The sequence below is a fragment of the Ailuropoda melanoleuca genome, chromosome 1 (assembly GCF_002007445.2).
Source record: "Ailuropoda melanoleuca isolate Jingjing chromosome 1, ASM200744v2, whole genome shotgun sequence".
NCBI lineage: Eukaryota > Metazoa > Chordata > Mammalia > Carnivora > Ursidae > Ailuropoda > Ailuropoda melanoleuca.
The window spans coordinates 55,865,657-55,890,717 of record NC_048218.1 but is presented as its reverse complement, the minus strand read 5'-3'; the positions used below and the strand labels follow the sequence as shown (position 1 = coordinate 55,890,717).

General features: G+C 41.0%; 1 long non-coding RNA gene across 2 annotated transcripts; it reads right to left on the bottom strand.

The window, feature by feature from the left end:
• Positions 1–211: 211 nt before the first annotated feature.
• On the bottom strand, positions 212–23,341 carry LOC117801906. 2 transcript variants are annotated; one of them, XR_004624725.1, is made up of 5 exons: positions 23,042–23,341; positions 22,159–22,284; positions 21,197–21,297; positions 8,094–8,104; positions 212–316 (listed from the first exon to the last, which is right to left on the bottom strand). It is a non-coding gene; the product is annotated as an uncharacterized LOC117801906 (long non-coding RNA). The 2 variants fall into 2 exon arrangements; XR_004624724.1 differs by lacking the exons at positions 212–316; positions 8,094–8,104 and adding an exon at positions 20,851–21,097.
• Positions 23,342–25,061: the final 1,720 nt, after the last annotated feature.

Genomic DNA, 25,061 nt, shown 5'->3' with positions numbered 1-25,061 from the left:
AAACCACACTGAGATCATTCTAGATGAAATCATGCAGCAATCATGAACTCCTGTATTATCTGTCACTATCTCACCAGTCACTTTGTACAGCTTTGCTCTAAGATGTACAAGTCTACATGATTTGAGAAGAAAAGATCATTTGGAGCTGAGGAAAAATGATGTCAAACATAACTGCTATCTTAGACATTGAAGAGATGTCCTCCCAGATCCTTTTAGATATTTTGTGCCTTCTTTTTCACCTCTTCCATTTTCTCCAGGACCCAAAACATTGTCTGTAAGAGTGACAAAAATCCTCCAACCTGTATATTAAAGCTTCCTAAATTAAAAAAAAAAATGAGAAATCTGTGAGGGAGAGCAAATGGAATGACAGTACGTTGAAGTAGAAATTGCTGATTCCAAGCTATACGAAGGTTGGCAGGTCGTAAGGGACATTTGTCTGCCACATAGACAAGAGAACTGGATCAGGAAGGTCAGAACAAAAGGCTGTCATCTTTTCACTGTTTTGGCACTTTTATGAATGAAATGCATCCTCCATCTTCTCCAGGAGTTCAAGGCTAACGCTGAACTTCTCATCTTGACAGTCGACCCAAGGGAAATATGAACCCACTTTCAATTGTGGATGGGCCCCTGGGATTCTGCCTTTTCAGGGTCTTCATTTTCCTAAGCTCCCCATGAAGTACAAAGCACTGTAACCAGGACAAATTTCTTGGGGCTCCAATGTTTTGCCCAGTACAGGTATCCCCTGCTTTTCAAACATTTGCATGATGCCACTTCACTTTTATGAAAGACCTACATTTGTACCTGTTTTGCTAACTGAATGAAATCCAAAGACATGTATTGTTTTTATAAAAACAGATGAAAAGAGAAAATAGTGTTCAGTGTTCATGTTGCAGTGAGCCTCTGTAGGGGCAATGTGTACCCTGAGCAGTGCCAGGGACCCCACCAAGCTCCTGTCCCAGGAACTACACTCAGTATCTCAGCGTCAAGCCACCAGAACTTTGAACTGTGTCTGTGAGCATTTCTGCTTTATCTTGACATTTTACGCATTTGTTGGCAAGTTTTGTCCCAAGGTAACAGAAAAGCCTAAGAGAGGTTATTTTTTTTGGTCTGGGAATGCTCAAAAATTTTCCCATATAAAGTGATGGTAGTTCCTTCTTTCCTTTATGCCAAGTTTTCCCAGAAACATGCTCCTTTCAGATGGGGGTGGGAGAAGTGAGTGGACACCTGACCTGAGGTTGCAGCCTGTTTCTTTCAAATATTTTTGCTGAAGAGGTGTCTTTCTACTTCTCCAGAAGTGCACATATTGGTACTAATCAGATCAGTGTTTCCAACTACCGGATCCCTGCAAGGGTCAAAAGATTATCAAGAAATGTGTGACTTCTTCATTGGTTTCTTGTGTTTTCCTGTCTTTGAACTTGAGGAAAGTTGACCTTGGATGATCACCAAATCAACAACCAACTAAAACCACAGTCCCTAACAGGAAATTCTGCATTTTTCTCAAAGCATGTCAAAAGCATAATTGGGTAAAAACAATGGAAGGTTATGGATAACTCACTACAAGTCAGACTTTCAAAGATAAATGTAACAACCTTTGGCCATCACTTCTTGGAAATTTTCAGAAGTAGTTATGCTCCTTAAAGTCTGTATGCTTGCTTTTTATTTTTTCTAAATTACAAATTTTTTGTCAGTTCTGGTCACTTTGGCTAAGCCTGTTCCTACTGCCAGGTGTTCACATTGTCCACTATTAGAAAGACAGTGTTTTTCACATTGTGCACTACAGATCTCCAGGGGTCTGAGAAAGTGCTTTAGGGGCTCTTCTGGGGTGTGTGTGTGGGCGGGCAAGCCCTGAGTGTGTTAGGAACCAGATTACCTTGTTCCTGTGACCTGGACATTTATTTGTTCTTTTGTTTTAAACAATGGACCTCTGTGTAAAACTTTGTTTGGAGAGAAGAGTTCTTTAAAATGATTTGGAAGATCTCTGAAATGAGTATCCAAAAATCTATGTATAGTTGAACACAAACCATGAAATTCTAAGGGATACAGTAATAGGGAATGAAATTGGTGAGATTCTTAATGGATGAATACACAAAGTATAAACCCGTCTTTTCTATGATTAGCTTTAAGAGATTTAAAATTGTTGTGAAAAACTGATGAAAAATTTCTGAATGCTACTCGCAATTTCTTTATAATTCTGTCCTGGACTGATAAGAAAGACTTAGCAGTGGTGTGTGAACATACTTTGAATAATGCTGGGTCAGGAGATCTGGAATTGATGGGAGTTGGATTTTTCAAACTTCAATGCATAGCTGTCCTTGAACCCACAAAAATGGCCAAAAATGAGCATCTGAAGGAGAGACAGGATGGGAAAGGAGAAAAGGGTCTTCTACTCTATACTTTGTCTTATCTAGAAGGATAAAGGGGAAATTTTGTCCAATAGCAGTCATCCATGCTTTACGCAACAGAAATATCCCAACAAAAAGGGGATATAACTGATTTTTAGAAAGGGTGTCAATTGATGCAGAAAAAGCATTTGACAAAATACAGCATCCTTTCCTGATTAAAACCCTTCAGAGTGTAGGAATAGAGGGTACATTTCTCAATCTCATAAAAGCCATCTATGAAAAGCCTACTGCAAGCATTATTCTCAATGGGGAAAAGCTGGAAGCCTTTCCCTTAAGATCAGGAACACGACAAGGATGCCCACTCTCGCCACTATTATTCAACATAGTACTAGAAGTCCTTGCAACAGCAATCAGAAGACAAAAAGGGATCAAAGGTATCCAAATCGGCAAAGAAGAAGTCAAACTGTCTCTCTTTGCAGATGACATGATACTCTATATGGAAAACCCAAAGGAATCCACTCCCAAACTATTAGAAGTTATAGAACAATTCAGTAAGGTGGCAGGATACAAAATCAATGCCCAGAAATCAGTTGCATTTCTATACACGAATAACGAGACTGAAGAAAGAGAAATTAGGGAATCCATCCCATTTACAATAACACCAAAAACCATGCGTTACCTTGGAATTAACTTAACCAGAGACGTAAAGGACCTATATGCTAGAAACTATAGATCACTTTTGAAAGATATTGAGGAAGACATAAAAAGATGGAAAAATATTCCATGCTCATGGATTGGAAGAATTAACATAGTTAAAATGTCCATACTACCCAGAGCAATCTACACTTTCAATGCTATCCCGATCAAAATACCGAGGACATTTTTCAAAGAACTGGAACAAATAGTCCTTAAATTTGTATGGAACCAGAAAAGGCCCCGAATCTCCAAGGAACTGTTGAAAAGGAAAAACAAAGCTGGGGGCATCACAATGCCGGATTTCGAGCTGTACTACAAAGCTGTGATCACAAAGACAGCATGGTACTGGCACAAAAACAGACACATCGACCAATGGAACAGAATAGAGAACCCAGAAATGGACCCTCGGCTCTTTGGGCAACTAATCTTTGATAAAGCAGGAAAAAACATCCGGTGGAAAAAAGACAGTCTCTTCAATAAATGGTGCTGGGAAAATTGGACAGCTACATGCAAAAGAATGAAACTTGACCACTCTCTCACACCATACACAAAAATAAACTCCAAATGGATGAAAGACCTCAATGTGAGACAGGAATCCATCAAAATTCTAGAGGAGAACATAGGCAACAACTTCTATGACATCGGCCAGAGCAACCTTTTTCACGACACATCTCCAAAGGCAAGAGAAATAAAAGATAAAATGAACTTATGGGACTTTATCAGGATAAAGAGCTTCTGCACAGCCAAGGAAACAGTCAAAAAAACTAAGAGACAGCCCACGGAATGGGAGAATATATTTGCAAAGGACACCACAGATAAAGGACTGGTATCCAAGATCTACAAAGAACTTCTCAAACTCAATACACGAGAAACAAATAAACAAATCATAAAATGGGCAGAAGATATGAACAGACACTTTTCCAATGAAGACATACAAATGGCTAACAGACACATGAAAAAATGTTCAAAATCATTAGCCATCAGGGAAATTCAAATCAAAACCACACTGAGATACCACCTTACGCCAGTTAGAATGGCAAAGATAGACAAGGCAAGAAACAACAATTGTTGGAGAGGATGTGGAGAAAGGGGATCCCTCCTACATTGTTGGTGGGAATGCAAGTTGGTACAGCCACTCTGGAAAACAGTGTGGAGGTCCCTTAAAAAGTTAAAAATTGAACTACCCTATGACCCAGCCATTGCACTACTGGGTGTTTACCCCAAAGATACAGACGTAGTAAAGAGAAGGGCCATATGCACCCCAATGTTCATAGCTGCATTGTCCACAATAGCCAAATCATGGAAGGAGCCGAGATGCCCTTCAACAGATGACTGGATTAAGAAGCTGTGGTCCATATATACAATGGAATATTACTCAGCTATCAGAAAGAACGAATTCTCAACATTTGCTGCAACATGGACGGCACTGGAGGAGATAATGCTAAGTGAAATAAGTCAAGCAGAGAAAGACAATTATCATATGATTTCTCTCATCTATGGAACATAAGAACTAGGATGATCGGTAGGGGAAGAAAGGGATAAAGAAAAGGGGGGTAATCAGAGGGGGGAATGAAACATGAGAGACTATGGACTATGGGAAACAAACTGGGGACTTCAGAGGGGAGGGGGTGGGAAGGGGATGGACTGGTGGTGGGTAGTAAGGAGGGCACGTATTGCATGGTGCACTGGGTGTTATACGCAACTAAAGAAGCATCAAACTTTACATCAGAATCAGGGGATGTACTGTATGGTGATTAACATAATATAATAAAATAAAATTAATTATAAAAAAAAAAAAAGAAAGGGTGTATGCATATTCATCAGAAGACTCTAAAGGATTTAACTAAAGTTGAGATAAAGTTGAAAGATTTTGTTTTCTCCTTTGCAGAATGGGAGATTATATTAATGTTTTTTCCAATGTCACTGTTTTGTGCTTTTGCTTTGGAAGCCTACCATGCCTGGATATGGTCATGAACCAGAGAAATCGCTCTGGTAGAAGCCCTTGGCTTGCTTCTTCTGATACTTGCTATTACTCACAATTATTTGCAATAACTCCCATACCTTAGTTCTCATCCTTTTTATTTTCCTGCTGTTTAGAATGTCTAGTAGAGCCCCAAGTGTTGAGTGTCATACTTTGTCAGGAGGTGTCATTGTCTAATGTGTGTGGAAAAGACCCCTGAATTAGACATTTAGGTCATGCACAATGGGTAGCTTATTAATGCTTCAGAAGTTCAAAGCTATTGAGACAAAAATGTATATTTTTGGCTTCCGGTAGTCTTGGTTGCTGAGCAGAAGGCTATAGTCAGCGGGTTTAGGAAATACATTTTTGTAGCTCTCTACAGTGAGTAATCCGAATGGCTCTAGCAGCAATTCTTTATGAGCTGAAGCTTGCCTCTTAGGACCTGTCCATTTAGAAGTAAAAGCAGATTTGTTGAGGCCACATCCTGCCTTCTAGGTAGAGACATCAGCTTCTCCTTTCACACTACGCATAAATAGTGGTAAGAATAATTAGCATTACCACTGGTTTTCGTGTACTTGTTTCTTTCCATTGAAGCATGTATTATAATGGTTTTACTGCAATAGAAAATTTCTGACTTCTTCCTTAATGTTACATGAAGACACATTTCACAAGTGGGCCAAAGAAGGAAGGACCTTGGGGCACCTGGGTGGCTCAGTCAGTTAAGCATCTGACTCTTGATTTCAGCTCAGGTCATGATTTCAGGGTTGTGAGATAAAGCACTGTGTGGAGCCTCATGTCAAGCCCCACGTTGGGCTCTGCCCTGGGTGTGGAGCCTGCTTAAGATTCTCTCTTTCCCTCTCAAATAAATAAATAAATAAATAAATAAATAAATAAAATAAAAAAGGAGGAGGAACTAGACTAGAATCATAGGCTAATTTCTTAGATGGATATAGGCCAGCCAGGCTGAGGGACCACCAGCATTGACCAGCACAGCCCTTTGGGGTGCTCATAGCTAGCATCTGCTCTGATTGGCTGCTGCTTGTGTCATTCCAGTTGTTCAGGGTTTTGAATACCAACTCTGGGTGCACAATTACCCTCTGAGAGCTAAGCTGGTAAAGCATAACACACAAATGCATCAATCTTCAGGGCAATTTTCAGAAATACCCAAAAGAGTTCCCACAAATGCGGGCATAAAAGCACCCAAATGCAAGGTGTAGGCCTGGAATGTGACAGAAACTAAGAAAGCCTACATCTAGGCAATTAGATTTATAAATAGTGGCTAAATGGATATGAGACAGTGTTTGTCCAGGAACCTAGCTAACAGTCTCCTGACAGCTGTGTCCCTCTGAGGTTCATGTGGGACACAGGCATCAGGGACAAGAACACGTGTGCTTACTTCTGAGAACTTTTATCCCACATTCCAATGGGGTGGCCTGGTGAACCAGACCGAGGATGCAGAGACCTCCCCGTGATGCGTTTAAGGAAGACCTAGTTTTCTCATTTTTGTTTGTGCTCAGACCAAAGCCTCTATCTTCTCCATTACACCACGCTGATGAGAAGGAAAAGCAGTACAAAAGCTTGCCGCGGAAAATGGAAGCACAGCCTGCATCTTCCTCAGGGCTAGAGGACACTGGTCTATCTAAACTGCCCGCCCCACGCTGTGTCAGGGTAGGCTAGGCCATGGCCAGCAGCTGCTTCTGATCATCTATTATACCAGGTATGAAGAGGAAAGACGGACTCCCAAGAAAGAAAATAATGGGGAGAAGGGACCACACCCTTAGTCTGGTGGCTCAATAAAAGTCTTTCTTGACATGTCCAGATGTGTGTGCATTGGGGTGTGCAAAGTGGCTGGACAAGAGGGGGATGAAACCCGAGGCCTGGAGCTCCCCCTGGAGGCTAATTGTATTTCGCCCTGACTGAAAAAGGAACCTTTATCAGAAGGCTGGTGGCTGGCTGGTAAGACCGGAAGTAAAAGTAAATCAGCAGCATTCTGTTTGCGCTATCCAGGAAAGAGAGAGGTATTAAATTTAGTGAACAGAGCTGGGTACGTAAAAGGAAGCGTCGGTCCAGAATCCTTTATGAACATCATATGGTTTCACTCATTTATGGAACATGAGAAGTAGGAAGATCGGTAGGAGAAGAAGAAGAAGGGGGGAGGTAAACAGAAGGGGGAATGAACCATGAGAGACTATGGACTCTGGGAAACAAACTGAGGGCTTCAGAGGGGGAGGGGGGTGAGGGACTGGGATAGGCTGGTGATGGGTAGTAAGGAGGGCACGTATTGCATGGTGCACTGGGTGTTATACGCAAGTAATGAATCATGGAACTTTACATCAGAAACTAGGGATGTACTGTATGGTGACTAACATAATATAATTTAAAAAATTATTAAAAAAAAAAGAATCCTTTATGAACAGTTCCCAAATCCCAAACACTGAAAATGGAAACTGTTTTCTGATTCATTTGGCAACAAAATGTGATCTGAATGGATATGAGACAATTTATAGTCTTCATTTACCTCACTGTGACTATTTTTTGTTCCAGATCTATTCATGTGTTTGATCATGAGATGCTACCCCAATCCTACTAGGGGTGTTGTAATGTACATTATGTAAACTGTTTACTTCTCTAAAATCTTAAAAATTATGAAATGTGAAATATAGCTGGCCCCATTGGCTACGGGCCTGTGGGCCTGTGTATCATGACACTTACTACCATGTGGGTCTCAGTGCCAGCTCAGCCACTCACACATCATGTGACTTTGAACAAACCACTTACTGGATCTATGGTTTGGTTTCCTTTTTAGTAAGATGAGGATATTGCTAGTTTAGGTATTAAACGAAGTCATGCACAGTGTTCGGCACAGTGCCTAGAAATAGTAAACATATAATAATATTAGTGTTTATTACCTTCCTTGATCTGAAAGAAGGCATACCTCCTTTTTCTTTGATTCATAATCACCAAGGAGTCATCTGTCTACCAGCTACCAGGCCCTCTGTGACCAGGAAGGTGGAAACTTAGATGGTGAACATGAGTTTGGGGTTACTGATGATCTGTTATAAGTCAATAATTCGGTGTTCTGAATCCAATCTCACCTTTTGGATATCTAAAAAATAAATAAATAAAATAAAATAGAAATTAGAGATAGACTCACTTCTGAGATATACCAATATATCTATAACCTTCCTGGTTGCAAGCAGGTTTTTTTTTTTTTTTAAGATTTTATTTATTTATGCGACAGAGATAGAGACAGCCAGCGAGAGAGGGAACACAAGCAGGGGGAGTGGGAGAGGAAGAAGCAGGCTCATAGCGGAGGAGCCTGATGTGGGGCTCGATCCCATAATGCCAGGATCACGCCCTGAGCCAAAGGCAGATGCTTAACCGCCGTGCCACCCAGGCGCCCCCAAGCAGGTTTTAATTAAAGACACCCAAGAGCATTTTGAAGTGGAGTGGATTGAGACAAAGGAACTGAGAGAACGAAATTTTTAAAAATATATACATATTCCATATACGAATGAAATCATACGGTATCTGTCTTTCTCTGACTGACTTATTTTCACTTAGCTTTATACACTGTAGCTTCATCCAAATCATTGCAAATGGCAAGATTTCATTCTTTTTATGGCAAAGTAATATCCCACTATGTATTATACCACATCTTCTTTATCCATTCATCAGTTGATGTGTACATTTGGGCTCATTCCATAATTTGGCTATTGTTGATAATGCTGCTATAAATATTGGGGTCCCAAAGCAATCTACACATTTAATGCAATCCCTACCAAAATATCACCAGTATTTTCCACAAGAGCTAGAACAAACAATCCTAAAATTTGTATAGAACCACAAAAGACCCCAAGTAGTCAAAACAATTTTGAAAAAGAAAAACAAAGCTGGAGGCATCACGATTCCAGACTTCAAGCTGTTCTACAAAGCTATAGTCATCAAGACAATATGGTACTGGCACAAAAACAGACACATAGATCAATGGAACAGAATACAAAACCTAGAAATGGACCCACAACTATATGGAGAATTAATTTTGTCATGAACATTATAATTTTATGAGTCTTGGTTACTGGTTTGTTGTTGTTGGTTCACAGTGTGGCAAAAATCCAGTCATCTAGAGTAGAATTTTCTTAAATGTTTACATGGAACACAAGCTCTGTGAGACGTTCTGTGAATAAAACTTTTCCTCAAATTATTTAAAATAAAACCTTTCTTTCAGGGAATATTTATTAACACCCTCAGAATTAGTGTTAGATGGAGTGCCCTTTGGGAAATACTGCTCCAGAGAGGGTCAGCTCTTGGTATATTTTCCAGGAGGCTAATTCTTGGCTACTGGGTGATTCCAAGGGGGTTGAAATTTAATTTTTAAAAATAAAATCATCACTGTAATACAGATCTAAAAAGAACACATCAAGTTTTTATTTAATTTAATTAGTGAAGGAATCAATGTGATGTTGAAACTGATTCAGGTGAGAGTCTGAAGAACAGATACATGTACAGATAATCAGCAGTGCTGAAGTACATTTACTAATTGATGTAGAACTACTTAATATTAATACAGCAAAAGATATAGTTTAGAATTATCTTTTCTATAGGGCAGAAATACATTATATATTTATTAGCACAACGTATTCGTATTTCTATAAAGAAGAATTATTTGCATTGCTCTCAGTGTCTTCAGTCTACAGAGTTGTAAAAGAGACTTGTCAAAGACAAGGAGGACATCCACGTCAAGTCAGATACTCCCGCTGCATAGATAACAATGAAAGAGCACTGTGCCCGGCAGAATGATGCTCCCCCACCCCCAGGGCCACGTCCTAGTTCCAGAAACTGTCATGTGGAAGAGGGGTGTGAAGATTGCAGATGGAACTGTTCGTTATTGAGATGGCTTTAGGATAAGGAAATTGTCCTGAGTTATCCAGGTGGGCCCAAGGTAACTACAAGGTCCTTTAAAGTAAAAAAAGGAGTGAGAGGAGTAGATCATAGTCAGAGGCTTGGAGATACTGCAGTGGTGCCTTTGACGTTGGAGGAACAGTCCACTGGCTGAGAAATACAGGGGGCTCCCAGAACCTGGAAAAGGGAAAGAAACAGATTCTCCCCTCTGTCCTCCAGAAGCAACACAACTCTGTTGACACTTGGATTTTGACCCATTTCAGACTTTGGACTTCGCTAAATACAAGATGATAAATTTGTGTTGTTTTAATCCACTAGGTTTTGGTGATTTGTTACAATGGTAAGAGAAAAATAGTGGGGACGTCTAGTAATTTCTGTCCATTCTAAGTCTGTTACAAAGTTTCCTAATAAGGGGAAGTATCATATTTTGTAATAAATAAACCCCACAAATGGTTCCTTCAATGCTGATACTTTATTATACATTAAGAGTGCATGGTGATATAGATGAGATATTTTATATATATATATAGGAAATGACAAGTACAGTAAAAAAAAAGTAATTCAAATTACTTGGATTGCATTATGAAGAATCTGGAAGTTTTTTCAGGCTCTTAATAGAAATGAAAGTTCCTTACTCTTTTTTCAAATCAGTAAACACCAATCATACTACAAAGGCCTGCGGAACAGCAACCTGTAGAGGGCTGAGCCAGGCCTGGGGTTTCATGCTTTTTGCTCAGAGTGGGTCCCACATAGTCCTGCCCTTCTGCACCAGCCTGATGGAGTTTTTGTACTAGGGCAAATCACCATATTTCAGGAGCATGTGAGTTTTTCACCACAGGAGATTTAACTCAGTGTGAACTTTTCAAGAGCTCACTTTGCAGTAGATGAGAAGTTGTCCTAACCATTGCTTGCAGAAGGTCTTTCTCCCAGCTGGCTTTATGGAGAAGACATGTAACAGCAGGGTGATCTGTAAATGAGTAGTGGAATGTGCCCCTATTCTCTACCACCGAGAGGTTTGTTTGGAAATGGTTGCTTTGGATACAAGCTACCTCAAAGATAATGACCCAGAATCCTGGGTCATTACCTAATTCAAAGAAATACTCTAAATGCCTGCTTCACCTTCAACCCCTCCCCTGGGAGGAGACACTGACAAGATGCGGACGAAGGCTGACAAAGAAAAAATGTTTTATTTATTTATTTTTTTAAGATTTTATTTATTTGTTTGACAGAGAGAGACAGAACACAAGCAGGGGGAGTGGGAGAGGAAGAAGCAGGCTCCCAGTGGAGGAGCCTGATGTGGGGCTCGATCCCAGGACCTCGGGATCACGCCCTGAGCCGAAGGCACACGCTTAACAACTGAGCCACCCAGGTGCCCCAGAAAAAATGCTTTAAAATGCAAAACAGAGAGGGGAGGTGGTGGTGGTGATGGAGGTGGTGGTGATTGTGTGCGTGTGTGCTATGTTAAAGGGGGTGTGGTGGGGTGAGAGAGTTATTACATAGGTCCCTCTGTGAAGAGCAGTGGATAAAACAATACCATTGCCTTAAATGAATTGTACTGAGCACAGCCCTAGAATTACAGGGCTATGTGGAAACAGGGCAGCTAGGCTCAAAGGGAGCAAAGATTCCCCAACTTGCCACCTCCAATTTACCTTCAAGGTTGGCAATTGTGGGACTTCGTAATTTCCTTGAGGCTCCAGAGAGCCTTTGATGTTGGCTGGTAGTATTCATTTATTCACCCACTCTGAGAGCTCATCTGGCCAACCAAGGGGACAGAGAGATACTAGGGGATACTCACTGATTTAGACCTGAGGTAGGAGGCAGAAGTGGCTACAGCTTCCTGGAATCAACTGAACCACAGATCTTCTCTGAGACAGAATGGTTGCCAGAGACCAGCCAATTTTTACCCACCTGATCCTGGGACCAGGCTCTGTGAAACTGGAGAGCCTGTGAACAGATACTGAGAAGGTGAGATACTCTTACCCTTTGTTCTCCCCAGAGCAGTCGATGCCAAATTGGCTTGGAGAAGAAGAGAAAGATGCATTTATGTGAACTGGATGTTAATGAGGTAATAATTTTGAATTTGACTGGATGAGAGGAAGTTTTTGAAAGTGAGTGGATTAATTTTCTGCCATCATCACAAATAGGGACTTGGAATCATAAGACTCATGTGAAGTTATGAAACAAACTATGTGTTTAAACTCCTGAGTTAGGTGGACAGTTGTAATGGGGAAACACCATACCAGTTTCAACAGGATGGAGAAAGTTATCCAAGAGAGAAGTCAGGAGGAAAAGTTATCCCAAACAAATAAAGGGAATTGAAGCCAACATCAAGAAGTTGATGTGTAGAAAAAGTGACTCAGAGGAAGGGGTGAGTGAGTCTTCTGAAAAAGTAGCAGCAATTGACTCCGCAAACCCACCGACTACTGACTGACTGTCTTGTTGATCTCTTTGGGAATTAATTATATAGGAGCCAAAGAAATCTGGAATGTATCACTGGCGATTTTGAAGTCCAGGCTACAAATTGAAGCATTTGGAGAATTTGGACAAGAAAAAAGGCATGGGGGAAGTGAACCATTGGCCACAGAAATGGTTTTAAAGTGTTTGAGACCATGGCATCTCATGCCAGAACATCTGAGCCTTGGCAAGGGATAAAGGGCAGCCCATGAAAAAAGGAAAACTGTGTTTGACAGGAGAATTCCTAACCTGTTCCAAAGGGATTTTATCTGAAATATGAACCAGAGTGAGCAACGAAAAAGCATAGATAAAGCTCTAAATTTTGGTGATTAACTGACAGGAAATTGGAGGAAACATAGCAAAGTGTAAATACCAGGGAAGAGAATCAACAAGAGAATTGGTCCTGCCTTATTCTGGATCCAAATGCATAGAGATTGGGTGCAAACTAATAGAATTTGACATTCAGCACAAGGTGGTCAATGCCATTTCATGAGCATCATTGTGAAGAGGTAATGGGCTGGGGCTTCTGACCGAGATGTGTGCTATGGAGTGTGGTAATGCCACTGCTGCCGCGGGTGCAGTCATGCTGCGGAGCAAAGGGGCAGCTCCCAGTCAGATCATATGTATTTGTCGAGAACCCAGAGATCTGGATTGTGGGTGTACATCTCAGAGTCTTACACAGGTCCATAAAGATTTATTGTAGCTGTTTTGGTGGTGATAGGGAATTGGAGGCAATCGGGGTGTACATTGGAAGAAAGTGGATAATTATGGAGCACATGGAGCATTTTGCCACAGTCAGATAGAGCAGAGTGGAAATAAATAGAGCAACACGTACAGAACTAAAAATATGCTGCTGAACGAAAAACAGTAAGAAACAAGATGAGATATGTAACACGATATCAAGTAGGTATTTAAAAGCTCTTGCACGTAGAAAAATCATACATATTTTGAAATTAACTTATAAACATTATATTTCAAAATACAATTTGAACACTTGTGCATTACAAACACACACACACATTCGTTTAACATGTAAAGTAATTACCTATGTAGGGTGATTGGGGTATGGTGATTTAAAAAGCTAATATGATAATCTGTCATGAACTAATGAGTTCAAATTGTAGGGAGTGAAGGGGATGGCAGGGGGAGAGAGAGGGAAGACACACAGAGAGAAGTCTAATAAAACAAACCAATAGCTTCTCTGCAGAGCAAGGACTGAATAACCCTTGTAGAGAATCCATGTATATGATTTAGCTCATGACCAAATCCTGTCTTATGTTTTATCAATAACCTGAATAAAGATGTAAAGGGAAGAATACTCATCAACTTTCCATGACACAAATCTGGGATACGTTATTACCCAACTGGATAATGGAAATCAGGGATAACATCTCGGGAGTAGCCAGAGAAACAGTGGCACCCAAGCCTAGCGCTGCTGTCTTCCTCTGATGGTGATGTGTAAGATACTTTTGTTGGAGAGAAAGAATCTGGTGGCAAGATGCCAGACTTCTAGGGAACACAGGGCTGCTTCCCTGGGTCTATGGACCATTATTGATTCAGGGTTTGCTGTGATGGGATATGCCCAGGAAGAGTCACCCATGGGATCTCTGATGCCCTGACACCCCTATTTTTTTCTTTTTCTGGGAAATATAAAGAATTAACATGATATTATTATTAGTATTATTATTAGCTATTTTTCTAAAGCAATATTATTAATAATCAGGAGCCTCTTATTGTGGGCCTGGTTTTACGAAGTCTTCTCATCTATTACTTTTAATCCTCTATAACCATATGAAGCAGGTACTATTATTATCCAAGGTCACACCATAGACCAGAATTCATACCCACACTATCTGACTCCACAAACTATTCTTTTAGCCATTACACTGTAAGTCATCTGAGAACGGGGCTACATTTTGCACCAAGGAAAAAGAACATGTAATAATGGCAGATTCCTGATTAAAAGGTCCTTTTGGCCTAAAAAACACAAAAAACAAAAAATTCTGTTCCCTTGCTTTTTTGTATGTTTGAAGGAGAAAGAGAAACCCGTTCCCAGTATTCCAGATTAGACAGGAGCGGAGTCCTGGGATGGTGCCATGTTTACATGGCACACCTTCTTTCGCAGTCTGCGTCGGCTCACTGAGGAAGCGGTGTTGGGTCTTTGGAGGAACGAAGAACCCTGCTTTCAGGCAGAGGGCTGGAAGCCACGTGAGTAATTGCTGGGGATGGGCTTGGCACTACATTTGATGGGTAATAAAGGCCATGTAAAACCTTATGGTTTTCCTCTTAGTACGCTGAAATTTCCATTTCATTATAATCCAAAGAATCAAGTATGATCTTGCCCAGGGAGGGGACACTCTTAATTTTGCCTTCAAACACTGCTTCTTCAGCTCCCTTATTTTTAAAAGCTATGCCACATTTCTTCACTCAGTCAGGAAATGTCAATCCTTCAGTATTTTTTCTCCACCTGCTCTCTTTTCCCAATTCTTCTCTTTTGTATTTTGTTGAGTTTTAGAGTTATCTGACATCCCCACTACACTTCAAGTTTGTTGAAAAAAAGTATTTGTTTTCCTCACCTCCATCCCTCACCTGCCAATCTAGGAGAGTATTTTGCATATAGCATTTCACGATGAATGTTTGTTGAGTTGGTGTATGTATGCAGGTAGCTATTTATTAGCTGTGCTTGCTGATTTCTTTCCTACTGAAAACACTTAGAGGAAAGCCATTGCCTCTGGTTATCAGCTGGTATGATTTTGTAACTTTCTCTGACCTTATTTTCCACTCCCTGGAAAATGTAACTGAAGAAGTTTCTTGCATAAGCCTGGAAAAGAGTCCTCCTCTTGCTGTGACTTATCCACTGCTCAGAATATCTTACTTTTCCTTTTCTTTCTCTTTCCCCATCCTTGTCCTCTTTTCTTCATTTACCATGTGCTTCCAGTTTTTTTTTCAAAGAAATAGAGGCTTTTCATAAAATGAATAAAATCATTAACTTCAGTAAGATGTAGGTTATCAATAACATTAATAAGATATAGGCTTTTACATGAATTTATTGGATACATTTTTTTTAATCCAATGACTTAGTTTGGATTTGATTGATTTTTATTGGCACAGAGATGTAATGTGACCGTCTTTTGCTTAGGGCAGGGGTTGGGTAGGGTGGAGCTAAGTGTGGTTGGGGAGCCAACCTTGGCTTCTGAGTTTGGTTTGGTGCCAGTTGGTGGAAACTTGAGAGTTTCTAGTTCTTTTCAATATGATTACATAGTGAGGAGAAAAATGTCCAAACTAGGCAGCTGAAAAATAATTTCCCTCAAACCATGTAATAAAAACTCAAGAAGCATTTTTACTTTATTTGGCTGTCATAAAGCCGGGAAAATAAGGGATATTTAAAGATTTGTAATGCACCAACAGGAGCCAACTGCAATTTAGATGATACTTACAAAAGGTATGCATTCTTTTTTTTTTTTTTTTTTACAGAGTGGTATGAACTAATGTGCTTTGCTATACAAAAATACTAGTGCTTCAAGTGGGATGCTGGACAATGACATTTATTAATCAACTTTGCAACATATCTTTACACTGAACCAGGATATTCTTTGAAACAGTAGTAAATGAATAGCAACCTCTACCCACTACCTCTTCCTGTTTATGAAGCTCTGCTATCTGTGACATTTATCCAGATTCTTTACTTGTCCATCTTCCAGAAATGCATTTCTGTCTTCCTTGCACTTCTGGCCATACATTTGCAGATGTTCATCTTTCTGGAATATAATTAAGGCTGGACAGCCTCATGGAACATTCTCATTATCCCAGCCTCATTCCTACCCTGAATATGCTCAATGTTCTCACGGATCATTGCAAAATGTTGGTTGCTTTTTGGTGTTATCTGATGAATATATCCATCCAGGGAACAGACATCTAGTGTTTTATTGCAGTAATTTTTTATTCTGGGAGTCCTATCTAGGGTGATGAGATTAGCCAAGAAAAAAATTGTTTGATGGTATATTTTTATCTCCAATACTCTCTAGAATGCTCTGCAAATCTCTGCAAGTTTCTCTGAAGCTTTTGGTATGTTTTCTAAGATCTATACTCCTTAAGCAGATTCCACATTGTGCCTCCGGTCTTCCCAGACCTTCTCTTTTTCCTGGGCGCATCACCAGATTATGTTTTTTAACCCACCCCAGGTATGGCCATATGTTGAGTTCTGCTCAACAGAATCTGGGTGAAAAGAATATAGTCACCTCTAGCCTGGCCTCAAAACCTCTGGAGTGATCCTTTAAACCAGCGTTCTCAACTGGGGAGGATGTGATTTTTGCCTCCAGAATTTTTGGTAATGTCTGAAAACATTTTAGTTGTGGCAACTGGAAGAATGCTACTGGCTTCTAGTGGGTGGAGCCAGAGATATGGTTAATATCTCACAAAGCGCAAAAGAGCAAAGAGTCATCCACGTCAGTAATGCGGAAGTTAGGAAACCCTATTTTAAGCTTTTTCTTACTCTGTCTCCTGCCTCGATGCCGAAGACCCAGCAGAGGATTCAGAGAACCTAAAAGTTGCCCAAGCCTCCAACTCTCCGTAGAAGGAGACTGGCCTTCACTGAACAATTGGTTGGCTTGTGACTTGAGAAAGGAGTAAAGCTTTCACCATATTGTGTCACAGAGATGTAAAGGCTGTAAAGCTGTTAGAAATTTTGGACTAATATAAACTAAAACCTTGGACAAGTTGTTTAATCTCTCTTTAACTTAATTTCCCTTACTATTAAATTAGAATAATACTAGTACCTGCCTCCTTAGGCTTTTGTGTGGACTGAATGAGTTTGTATTTGAAACCACTTAGAAGAGTGCCTACCTCATTGGTTAACCATTATATCCATGAAAACCTATTTGTCTTTTGACCCATTCCTACAAAGGACTCCTCAAAAGTTTGGTAATAGCCAAAGTGGGAGCCGAAAGGTGGAGATTTCCCTAGGCTGAAAGCCCTCTCTTGATAGCATTGATCAATAGAACTTTCTTCAATGATGGAAATGTTCTATGTGTGATCTAGTATGGTAGTCATTAGCCACATGTAGCTACTGGAGATTCAAAATATGGCTCGTAAGACTGAGAAACTAAAGTTTAGATTTGATTTAATTTTAATTAATTTAAATTGACTATTGTGGCTGTTGCTACTGTATTGGACAGTGCAGCTCTAGGATGCAAGTTTTATGAGACTGAGAATTGTTCTGACTTGTTCACTTTATCCTCAGTGCTCAGATTACTTCTGGGACACAGTAGCTGCTCAGTTAATATAAGTGAATTTTAGTCCATGGAGAAGAATATTTTTTTACGGGATCCACAAAACATAACAAAAGCAAAATTATTACCTGGCCTAAACTGTTAATTTGTTGCTCCCCATCCTCATTGAAGAGCTTCTTATGTCAGATGTATGTTATGACACTGCTATTCTGGATGACCTAGAGTCCCTCATAGGACTATCTGTTTACAGAATTGAACTATATTCACCTTGATTTTATTGCTGCCTCTTATGCAAGATCCATCTTTCCATAGACTGGGCCTGAGGTAGGCACCACTGACCTACATTCTTCCCCTGCTGCACCTTGACCCTTTTGAGGGAATGGAGGAGGCACCTCTTAACATTAATGCAAGAAAAACAGCAGATGGTGACTACTTCCCAGTGTGAGTCTCCCTGATCTAGTCTGAGCAGGGTCTCTGAAATTAGCTAGCCTCATTCAACACCACTAAAATCAAGACTAGGGTCATTTGTCTACATTCGTCTGTAGGGAGGACAAGAATGCAGCAGGTGCCGAGGTTCCACCCCTGGAAATTGGCATCCACAAGTCTAATGTGCTGCCAGGCTTGAGACTGCGCATGTAGACCCTTTTTTCTAAGTATAAACAGACAACCTAGAATCATCCAGCATTCAAAAAAAAACCAACAGCATGAGGGACATTAAAAACAGAAGAACCAAACCCTGAGAAAACAGAGAATTTTAGAAAAATGTATGATCTTAAAAATATATTCAGTACTATTTAAGAATTTGGAGAGGCCATCACATCCGTGAAATAAGCAAGGCTGCTATAAAGAAGAGAAAACCTTTGCATATAGCATCTAGGGGTCTTTTACATTTTTCCATCTGGGTAAACACCCCTACTTTTTCTACCTTGGGATTTTCAACCTTATCACTGACATTTTAGATCATATAATTCTGTACATTGTAGGATTTTAGAAGTGTCCCTCACCTCTACTCACTAGGTGCCAGTAGGATGCCCCATCCCAGCTGACAACTAAGTATCTCGAGACATCCTCAGATATTATTTGCTTTGCCCCTGCATCATAAGAACCACCACTCTATTCCAAGAGAAAGGCAATGGCATTTAAAAAAAAAGAGAATCCCAAAGAGAAGGGCTAATTGTTCATTTCACCAGGAAATCTTGCTTTGTATGAACTTGCAAACCCAAATTTTGGAGAGGCTGGTATTGTTTTAAGTTGTGTTCCTAGGTTATGTGGTTTTAATATAGACATAAAGACTCTTCCTAATAGTGACAACAAGAATAAATGTTTAGTGGCTGTCAGGAACTGAACTAGCATTTTGCTTGGATTGTCTCATTTAATGTTTAAAACAACAACCAGCCAATAAATTGGATATTATTACTGGCATTTCACATAGAGCGAAACAAGCACAGAACTGTTCGGAACATGTCTGAGGTCAGGCAATTAGTAAGTGCTAGAACTCCAGAGAAAGATCAGGTGATCTGACTGCAGTTTGTGCACACTTGCTGCATTACCTTCCTAAAAGAGTAATTTTAATAGAAAGATTATCTGACCCTGGAAGCTGAAGGCTGAAGTGAGATTGAAATAGTTGTTTCTCTCTTTGCCTCTCCAACCGCATCAGTACTCCATTGCCTAATCTACTCATGTCTTGGGTGGGGCCTTTCTAAGAATGGACAGAAACTCAGAGGGAAAGCCTAGAGCAACATCCATCCTTATACCACTACTGGACCATTATCCCTTTAAGAATAGTAGCCAGACAGATCATCAAAATCCTATCCAGTGGCAGTGAAACCCATGGGAAGAGGGCGGGTCATAGTCACACGGACATAGAACCAAAGTTTCGTGTGGCCAAGGAGCTTCCATTTCCGAGCTTTGGCGTCTTCACCTGCACTTCGGAAATCATAAAGACTGAACCCTGCAGAGTTATGACCTGTAGAAAGCATCGAGCAAAGGGTCTGGCACACGGTAGGTGTTCAACTTACTGGTAGTTATTCTAGTGGCTGAAAGGACTTTCCCCAATAATTTACCTCTGAAATTGGACTCATGGTTCTCTGTATTCTTACTTTGAACCCTGTCTTCAATTTGATTCTTTTTGCTGTTTGCTGCTGGCTTTCTCATCTGGCCTACATTCTACATGTCTGGCCTAGTCACTTGCCTCTTATGCTCGACCCACCTCTGGGGCCTTTGTGTCTCAGGTCTTCCTGTTCCCATGTGACCTCTGGATTCAGCTTGCCCTACATTTTTAGTTTTGGTTTGGTGTCAGGCTCCCCAGACCTGTCTAAGGCTGCCTGTAAGCTGGAGCAAGTAGAATCAAAGGAATAGGAAAGAGAAGGTATAAGTAATGCTTACTAAAAGAGCTGAAGAAAAAATAGCTACAGAATTAGAGAGTCACAAAACGGAAACAGAAAAACCACAATGCAGAAACAACAAAAGTTGAACAATTTGGTATGAAAGAAAGCCAAAGGTCTTTTCCCTCTGGCATCTATGTGGTTTCTGCTTCTAGTGCTCATGTCTTAGTGAGACCTACGTAGGTCAGAGAACTGGCACTGAGTAAGAACTCAGCTCAGAAGGAATCCTTTGAAGCGTGTTGAGTTACTGCTGTCAAAGAGCAGACTGTCGCCTCCTGCGGGCAGGAGCCTGCAAAGCCTCGGAGACGTGTGTTCACAAAGCAAATGCGGGCTTTTCGTGGGTTTGAAAGCTGCCAGCGACAAATTCTTCCCTCTTTGGTACTGGGCTTCTTGCCAATACCAATAAGCAACTTGGGTTCTTAAAAACAAAAACAAAAACAAAAAACCACCGGTTTCAGGTTGATCTTGCAATCTTCAACCACCACCTGCAGAACTGAAAACATACTTCCATAGGATACTTCCTCGCCTCCTCGAAGCTGAAGGCTTTGAAACCCAAGGCTAGGAATGTCCCCTGTGATGGAACATCCCTGGTAAGAAGAAGTCAGGACACGTGCGTCAGAAAGGTTGACTAGAATAAAGGAAACTTTAGGGGCGCCTGGGTGGCACAGCGGTTAAGCGTCTGCCTTCGGCTCAGGGCGTGATCCCGGCGTTATGGGATCGAGCCCCACGTCAGGCTCCTCTACTATGAGCCTGCTTCTTCCTCTCCCACTACCCCTGCTTGTGTTCCCTCTCTCGCTGGCTGTCTCTATCTCTGTCGAATAAATAAATAAAATCTTTAAAAAAAAAAAAAAAAAAAAAGAATAAAGGAAACTTTAGACCCAGGATTAACAGATGATGAATGATCAACAGACTGCCAACCCCTACGTGTCTGGATACAGACCATTTATTTTATTTACCTGAAACAAAACCAAATCTGCTTAATTTGTGATAAATATTCACAGAAATGAGAATAAAAGACTCTGGGTTTTGTTGGTGTTTATAAAGCAGGTTGCCCCCTCAAGTCCAAAAATGTAAAGAAACAGGGCTTCTCAGTCCTTTCTGTTCCCATCATGCCGGTGAGCAAAGAAAACTCTGGAGGGAGAGGGAAAAGGGAATCAGGGGAAAAGAGTGACGGCAATAAGTACATAAGCCTAAGTGTCTGCTTGTTGAGCGTGATCTTTTGTATCCTACCTGGAATGAGTCACGAGAGAGGTCCAGGCAAAACTTGAGAGAAGCCTTTATGTTTCCACTTCGGTGAATTCAGCTTACTGGAACTCCTGACACAGCTGGCCCTCAGAGAAAGAAGCACACAGAATTCGCATGCCCTGGACTTGGCCCTTCACCTGTCTCATGCCCATCCTGGTTCCTGGTTGTAACCTTCCGAGACGTCTGGCTACTCTTGGCTCCTATTTTCCAGTCGAGCTCTTACTTTCAGCATTTGTCTTGACCAGCCCAGAAGCCCTGATACCACATCCAAATTCACCTACTCATAACACTTTTTCTTCTGTCTCTGGAAGTTTCTTTGTGTTGGAGAGTCAGGGGTTGAGGGGCAGGAATTGGTGAGTGGACAAAGCAGGGAAACACTCATAGCTTTATTCACTCAACAGATATGTATTATCTACCCTGTGTCAAGAGCTAAGACTTCTGTGGTCCGTGAGGTAGTCACCAGCTAAGCTTTAAGGATCTTGCTCCTATATGTGCTGGGGTTCCATGTAATACCACATGTAGGTAATGTCTACCAATGTTAATGATCCATGCCAAGCACTGTGCAAAGACCTTCATCCTACAAAACACCAACAGAAGCACTAGAAGGAGTAAACTTGTCAGTTCTGTTTGTAAGTTGAGCCCACCAGAGGTTGAGTAAATTGCCTAGGTTCATAAAGCCAGTGATGGGTGAAGCGAAGATTTTATCCAAGCTCTAACTCCTGCCCACTGCCCTTAACTTCCGTGCTGCACTCTGCTAGTTTGGAATCACAGATCCTTGCACATTGCCACACTTAAATGTTTGTAGAATTGGGCCATTTGTTCAGGGAAGTGTTGCGGGGTAATGTTGTGAGTGAGGAGAAGGTGGTGACATAGGTGATGATAATGTGATTGATTGCGCATGACTTGAAATCCTGGCTTTGGGATTTACTGTGGAGGTGACTAATTACCTTCTTTTTCAGTTCTTTTCCAAAGACTGCATAGCTCTGGGGTATGATGAAGGTTCGCATTCAGGGCTGAACATCTTAATGAGAATTCTTTTATGTCTTTTTTCTCCTCTGGAGCTAATAAGCATCCTAAGAGAAGGGGATTTGGAAGAGTGTTTAGAATGCTTTGATGGCTGATGAGTCTTCCATCATTGTTTGAACCCAGGGCTGTCCCTAGGACTCTTAGATCAGTGTTTTACTTAAAACCAACCAGGCTTTGTGGGACCTTATATTTGGCAAGGGATCTATCTCCAATCATAGCATATCCTCTGGCCATTACTCAGCATTTCTGGGAAACCCTCCACCCATCTGAGTTTGCAATAATCTCCTTGTTTGGTGGAATTGTCAATCAAAACAACATTGCCATCCCTGGTCCAGCATGTTTTCCTAGCATGGTGGAGTAAGTTCCCACTGACGTCACATAGGGGTTTTGGAGGACTCCGATCATAGTCATCCACACTATACTGGGGACTATGACAGGAAACCTACCTTCACCCATGTGGGCAATTCTCTGCTGTCAAGGGAAAGATATACCACAGGAAAGCAAAGACCTAGGCGATTGGTTTCAAAGACACAGCCGTTTTATTGTCCAGGTCTGCAAAACTGAGCACGGTCTCTTCTGGGACAGTGCCCTTGTAATTCAGCTATTGTCTAAACTCCAAAGCCCTAGACGTTTTGTTTGGTTAGTGGCTCAGCGGTGACACAGTTGCTATCAACCCCTAAGCAGACACAACTCCGTCTGGTTGGCAGGATAAAGCCCATCTTCACTGGGAAACATGGGATAGTTTCCCTAACATTATTTGAGCCAGGAAAACTCTGTAAGAGAAGGGAAATGTTAATTTCACACCTCTAAGTTGCTTGCTTTCTTGAGCAGACCCGAAGGTAGACAAAGAGAGGCACGTTGGTGAGAGCAACCATTTGTTTCGAGTCTGAGACCCGTCTGCTTTTTCTCTTCCTTAAAGAAGCAGGTGGCTGTATCCGATGAAGTCCAGGTGGTAAAAGGATTAAAAATTCTCCAAGGAAATTCTAAGTCTGACAATCATTTAAATAATCTATCTAAGAAATTTTATAACTTACAACAAATTCTCCTTTTTGAAGTTTAGCATAATAATAACAACGGATATTTACATAGTGCTTTTTGATTTTACATAGGGCCAGGCCCTAGTTGAAGTGCTTTAAAAAAAAAAAAAAAAAACCTGTATATTGTATCTTTGAATTCTCATAGCAACTCTATAAAGTGGGTCCTATTTTTACTCCTATTTTAAAAATGAGGCAACTAAGGCACAGAGAGGATCAGTAACTTGCCTGAGTTTTCACAGTGAGTCAGGGCAGAGTCAGGAGTTGAATTCAGGCGTCAAGCTCAGAGGCTTAAGATACTGCAAATGCTTTCATCAGAAAAAAGAAAGAATTTAAAGGCAGATAAAGCAGTATCTTCATTTCTTCCTTTTGATTTAGGTGGCCATGCTTCATGTCTCAGTGACCAAAACTAATCCACCAGCGCGAATACTCCATGGCTCTGGAATCCACTTCTCTATCCCTTTATTCTTACTGCTCCCTCCTTGACCTCACAGCCTGCTCCGTGTGCCAGTTGGTGTCTGTGGGCTGATTATATCTGAAATGATGGTGGGGAGTGTGGCATCTGTCCACTCATAAGAAAGCCACTCCACCGGAGTGGAGCCCACAGTTGGGGTTTCTGGGTGGGTTGCAGCAAATCACTTTCCTTTTAGATCTGTTACAGGAACCCACACATTGACTCTGGTTAGACGGTATGTCATTTTCCACAACTTAGCACGTGATTGCCAAACTTCTATTCAAAGGTGACATTTTATGAAACACCAGATGTTCTTTGGTATCTGACTAAAGTTAAGCATAAAAACAGCCATGGATCCATAAGAATAGAATAATAATCTCCCCAGGAAAATTTTCTGTCTCTGAAATTACTGACTAATAACGGAGTTGACCAGGGGTGCTTGGGTGGCTCATTCAGTTAAGCATCTGCCTTCGGCTCAGGTCATGGTCCCGGGGTCCTGGGATCAAGCCTGGCATCAGGCTCCTTGCTCAGTGGGGAGCCTGCTTCTCCCTCCCCCTCTGCCCCTCCCCCTGCTGTGCTCTCTCTCTCCAATAAATAAATAAAATCCTGTTCCACTTTATATAAGTCTTTCTGATGCATAGCTTGTACCTAGATATTAATTCCCCTAATCTGATATTTAATATGAAGTTAACTTTTAAGGAAACATTTAATTTTATGTTCTTGGTTCATGAATTCAGGGAAGTACTATGGGTCAAACATAATCATAACTATGCCAGGGAGCAGCTGCTAAGGAAGCACCATGAAAGAAAAATGGGATCTTTTTATTTGTGGCAAATATTATAAGACCCTTAGAAGCTGGGTTTAATTTTCCTGTTTCCAAGTGGTGAAAAGAGAACCTCTAAGAGATTCTTTGAACTGACTATGACCATATGACATACCCATTGAGGAACCTGCAGACTATTCTAGATACCAATGTGTTCTCTTTACCTAGTTTACTTCCCTACTACTTGTCAAACTCAATTTGGTCTCAACCTCACTGGCTTAGATTATTTCCTCAGATAAATAACCGAAATGTACTTGTCTCAGCAGGTTTGAGGGCACTATTCTGTGAGCTCCTGTATCTAAGGTCATCAAAGAATAAGGAGAAAACACCCCCAAACATCCTAATGAGTTGGCAGAAGGCAGGAAGTATGGTCCTGTTATGAGGGGAAATCTCACTGAGACTTTGTAAGGAAGGGAATGTTTTATTGTTCTAATTTCAACACAGTCAGTGAAGGGGATGTTGGCTGGCTGCCAGGTAAGGAAATGAAACCTGTGATGAAAAAAAACAGACCAT